Source organism: Rutidosis leptorrhynchoides, chromosome 3, assembly GCF_046630445.1.
Source record: "Rutidosis leptorrhynchoides isolate AG116_Rl617_1_P2 chromosome 3, CSIRO_AGI_Rlap_v1, whole genome shotgun sequence".
NCBI lineage: Eukaryota > Viridiplantae > Streptophyta > Magnoliopsida > Asterales > Asteraceae > Rutidosis > Rutidosis leptorrhynchoides.
The window spans coordinates 670,709,565-670,715,602 of NC_092335.1; positions in this window are offsets into that span (position 1 = coordinate 670,709,565).

Consider the following 6,038-nt stretch of genomic DNA (forward strand, 5'->3'; position numbering starts at 1 on the left):
TATCTACCTCTTCGTGTTTTCTGTATTACATTATATTGGAAACTTCTATAAAATCTGAGTATGAATTATGAATGAATTGTGGAGAAGTGTTGGAAACTGATGCATGGGTTAGTATAATATAATGACGCTTGGCCAACGTGATTATATTACAGTAAGTCATGCTGAGTTTCTCATGAAATGTGATGATGGTTCACAGTAGATTACACCATCATCATGTGTCATGTTACATAACTCTTTCATTCTACATAACCTCCGAACATATCAAGAAGAATATATTCTTGATAGTTCTATCTTCAGTAATTTTGATAAATTTGAAAATCAAATCGTGCTATCACGTTTCTTCCTGCTTAGAACATTATAATCATTCGAAATTCTATATCTACGAATTCTGGACCATTATTCGCTTGACTTGAAGTCGGGAAGAGAAAACAAAAGCATAGAGCTCCAAAATATAAGAGAAAATATAAAGCCCAATAACAACACGGAGGTTACAAACCGTGAATATTAATACGAATAGCAATATAAAGACATGGTATAATTAAGAATAGTATCACCCAAGGTAATAGTAGAAGTAAACAGATTTTTCTGGTGGAAGAAAAGGATGATAGAATTAATAATTAGAAAAATATCAAGGATTAGAATGGGGATTAAACATTTTCGCAATCTTTTGGATATATGAACTAAGAAAAAAAGTATGGGAGTGGTGGGAAGTAATGAAACGGAAGAAGTCCATTTATAGTGAAAATAATAGACAAAGAAATCAAGACAGATTTCCGCATTTAATTACAGAGATCTTAATTTCCTTATTAGCCGAAAAATCAAATCTTCTAGATTTCGAAGATCTTCCCTAAATCCCTGGAATTCCGGAATTCAACCGTTACCACGTCAAAAGTTAAGACGAATCTTTGATTCCTAATTTCACTCTTTTGTGATAGCTTCACTCGTACGCTTCGCATGATCGAATCGTTTTATCTATATTAATCGAAAATGATGAAACACTATTTATCAACTCATATTCGTCATGAAAACATTTTTAGTATTAGCCATGACGACCTCGATCAAATTTCGGGACGAAATTTCTTTAACGGGTAGGTACTGTCACGACCCGGAAAATTTCGACTAATTTTAAACCAAACTCTTGATACGATTTAATATTTCTGACACGATAAGTAAAGTCTGCAATGTAGAGTCTCAAAATTTTGAACTGTTTCATATATTCAATTGACCTTCGACTGTTCCCGACGATTCACGAACAACTATATGTAAATAGATACATATATATTCCATTATATATATATATATATATAATAATTTAAAATATTATTTGATCTAATAATTGATTTCGAGCCTAATTAGTAAACGTCAGTTATACTCGGTTGATGTTTCATTAATTTTAATATTGATATATACATGTTCGTGAATGATTAAGATAAAAGTTGGGATGTAAATTGATTTCGAAGATTTTAGATTTGTTAAAAATATTTTTATCTTTTTAGTTTAAATTTTAGTACTCCGTACATATTATTTGGTACAGAAAATAAATAATTACCGAACCTTTTTGATCAGGTTTCAAACAGGTAAGGACTGAAATAATTAAATATACTTAACCTAAAAATATGGAATTTTTAGAAGCACTTTTATATTTTAAACTATTTAGCAATGGGCACGAAATAATATCCGTAATATTGGGTGTCCACACAGAAGAATACAATTACCGGTGGCTTAACTGTTTTCTCTACATTTCTCCATGTGACTTTTAATTACTTTTATATATTATATTATTATTATTATTATTATTATTATTATTATTATTATTATTATTATTATTATTATTATTATTATAATATTTGATCTATTATAAACATTGAAAAAAAAAAGTCATACAATAGAGACTTATTCGAACCACTTGTTCAATTCCTTCACTGCACTACCAATCACTTTTGTTAATTGATAAATGATTGATATTTGATACTGTGTGTGTTTATCTCCTTTTCCTCCTAATCAGTATCCTACCTAATATATATCTATGTACATATTTACATATGCAAAAAAAAAAAAAAATGCATATAGAACACACACACACTAACTCATTTCTTTCTCTTCTCTCTTCTTCTCATTAACATATCGAGCACCCATGATCATCGGCATCATCCATCACAACCTACAAACCACTAACGTTTTTCTATTTTAAGTTGATCACAACACAATCAATCATCATCACCATTTTTCTGTTTCTACTCGGATATGACCACTACCACTCGCCACCACCATCATTCTCCCTCTCTTCCTTCTCTTGAACTTACCATAACCGATCACCACTATTTTTTTTACTGTGAACCCGACACCACCACCACTTGCTCACCTTCTGTTTCTGTCGAACCAAATCACCACCATGTTCACAACCATCCTCCAAACTATTGCTACTGTTTTCTTTACTTCCTGTTACAAAACCGTAACATTCTTCTTCGGCTTCTATTCAAACACGATCATTAAACCAAACCCATCTAAACCGCCACCAATTGTGACCCATCTGCTACAGATACACCACAGTTGATATATATATATATATATATATATATATATATATATATATATATATATATATATATATATATATATATATATATATATATTTTCTTTTTCTATTCAACAAGAAAACCCATTATCAGCTTGAAAACCTTAAAACATGTTGTTGTTGCTCTTGTCTGTGTTTCTGTTTTGAACCGGAAACAACCCTCACCATCACCACCACTCTTGGTTCACAACCACCATCTTCAACAAACCCACTTCAGTCCCTAACTTCGACCATTGTTTGCAGCCACCACTACTCGTGTTTGTGTATTTCCTGTCAACCAAGAACAACCCAGTCCATCAATACCACTTCCACGATCACCACCACTTCACCAATTGAACCACCATAAACCATCACCAAAACTGTCGTATGAACTGATTCCTGTCTTTATTAAATAACGAGAGGGGTGCAAACAACTTGCCATTTTTTTTAGTTAATATAGTAACAAGGAATGAGAGAAGGTATAAAGTTTATTGATTGTTGTTTGTGGAATCCAGCTGGAAGCCAACAGATCGAAATTCTTTCTGTTTTGTTAGTGGTCTACTATTTTTCTTGGGCTTATTATTTAGTTGGGAACTAGTGATCCAGATTGGGCCGTGATCCAGAGTATTTTTTTTTTCTTTTCTGTTAGTCTAAAACAAGAACGATGAAGGTGACGAAATAATTAAAGATGATGATGATTCTGTCATGGTAATGTATTATGATGATTAGATGATAATAGTAATTATGAGTATGAAGATGATTTTTGGTTTTGATGATGATGATACGGTATAATGATAAAGAAGATGGAGAATCATATTGAAGATGATGAGGAAATCGTTAAACACAAATGATGATAACAAGATGATAATTTTATGTAAATAATGATCACAAAGACGAATTGGTTACGGGTTATATGATGATGATGTCGATTATGATATGTTAGATAACAGAATGGCGATGATGGTTAATATAATACATGATGGTATAACTTAATTATAACATCATTATTATTATTATTATTATTATTATTATTATTATTATTATCATTATTATTAATATTATTATTATTATTATTATTAACATAGTTATTATTATTATTATTATTATTATTATTATTATTATTATTATTATTATTATTATTATTATTATTATTATTATTATTATTATTATTATTATTATTATTAATATCATTAAAAATTATTATTAGTACTATTATTATCATTAATATAAGTATTATTAATAATATCATTAAAAGTATCACAATTATTATAAATATCATTATTATTAAAAACATAATTTTTATTAAAATTATTATTTTTATTATTATTTTTATTATTATTTTTATTATTATTATTATTTTTATTATTATTATTATTAATCATTATCATTATTAAGATTATTATTACTAATTTACTAAATACATATTATAATATAACTAGTATTATTATTTTAAAAATTATTATCATTTTTATCATTAGTAGTAAATTTATTATTTTAATTATTATTATCATCATTATTATTGATATTATCATTATAATCAAACACAACTTTTATTACTAATGATGTAAAAATATATTTTTAGTAACATTACATATGAATTAGTTATATTAACAATCTTTAAATAAATATTCATATATATAATCAATTAAGTATTTTAAAAATATATAGATATAAAACTATACGAATAATAATCATTTTCAAATATATATATATATATATATATATATATATATATATATATATATATATATATATATATATATATATATATATATATATATATATAATATATACATATATATATATATATACAAATTAAATATATAATATATAAAGTTACGATATATGAAATTGTTTGACTACGTGTATGTGTTCTAATATATATATATATATATATATATATATATATATATATATATATATATATATATATATATATATGAACAACATAGGTTCGTGAATCCGAGGCCAACCCTGCATTGTTCAGTTTCGTCGTATGCATATTTTGCCACAAAATATCGTATAGTGAGTTTCATTTGCTCCCTTTTTAATTGTTTTTGCAATATATATTTTTGGGCTGAGAATACATGCGCTGCTTTTATAAATGTTTACGAAATAGACACAAGTACTTGAAAATATATTCTACGTTGAGTTGTACCACTGGCATACTTCCATGTAGCTTGGTAACTACTATTTACATGTGGTATTGTAAACGCGAATCCTGTTGATAGATCTATCGGGCCTGACAACCCCAACCGGACTGGACGACCAGTATTCAACGGTTGCACAGTACTTCGTTTTGTTACTACACTTAGTACAGTGTAGGGAGATTTCATAATAAAGGGAATATGCGACGTTGATTAATAGTTAAGTATGGTTACCAAGTGCTCAACCACTTAGAATGCTTTACATACACTTGCGAGTGTATTATGTTTATGATTATGAAATCTTGTGGTCTATTAAAATATTGAAATGATTGTTATGATAAACCTATGAACTCACCAACCTTTTGGTTGACACTTTTAAGCATGTTTATTCTCAGGTACGAATTAAGTCTTCCGCTGTGCATTTGCTCATTTTAAGGACATTACTTGGAGTCGATCATCGCAATGGGACCAGATGTTGATGACTTCGTCCAGGAGGATTAGGACGGGTCTTCACAGTAAGTCCTCGAATGCAACTATAGCAAGTACCAACCTAATAGTAGTCATTTTAACTACCGGTGAAAAAATCTCGTTGTAATCAACTCCTTCCTTTTGTTGAAAGCCTTTGACTACCAATCGAGCCTTATACCTTTTCTTGCCATCCAACTCATTCTTGATTCTATACACCCATTTGCTTTGCAACGCCCTTTTATCATGAGGTAATTACACTAGTGACCAAGTTTTATTCTTTTCAAGTGACCCCATATCTTCTTTCATGGCAAGCTTCCATTGTATGGATTCTTTTGATTTTCTCGCCTCAAAGTAACTCTCGGGTTCACCATTCTCGGTATAAAGCAAGTAGTTTGTTGATGAAGAATACCTAGGATTAGGCTTGGGCACTCTAGTAGAACGTCTAAGTGTATGATCAACCGGTATGGTTGGACCGGTTTCATTATCATCCTCCTCATCACTAGAACTCCCACTATGTTCGAAACTTTCACCGCTTTCCGAACCATCTTCATCATTAGCACTTTGTGACGCCTCACCATTATTTGGCAATTCGTTGTTACCCGAACTCCCACTAGAACCTGCAAGATCATCAATAGAAACATCGTCAAAAGTAACATAATCCGATTTAGGAGTCCTCGTTTCCGGTTTGCCATAAACCGATTCCTCATCAAAGGTAACATCACGAGAACGAATCACTTTTCTAGCTTCGTTATCCCAACATCGATAAGCCATCTCATCCGAACCGTAACCAATGAAAGTACACCTCTTTGACTTAGCCTCAAGCTTTTCTCTATCCGCATCCTTGGTCTTTACATACGCATTACACCCAA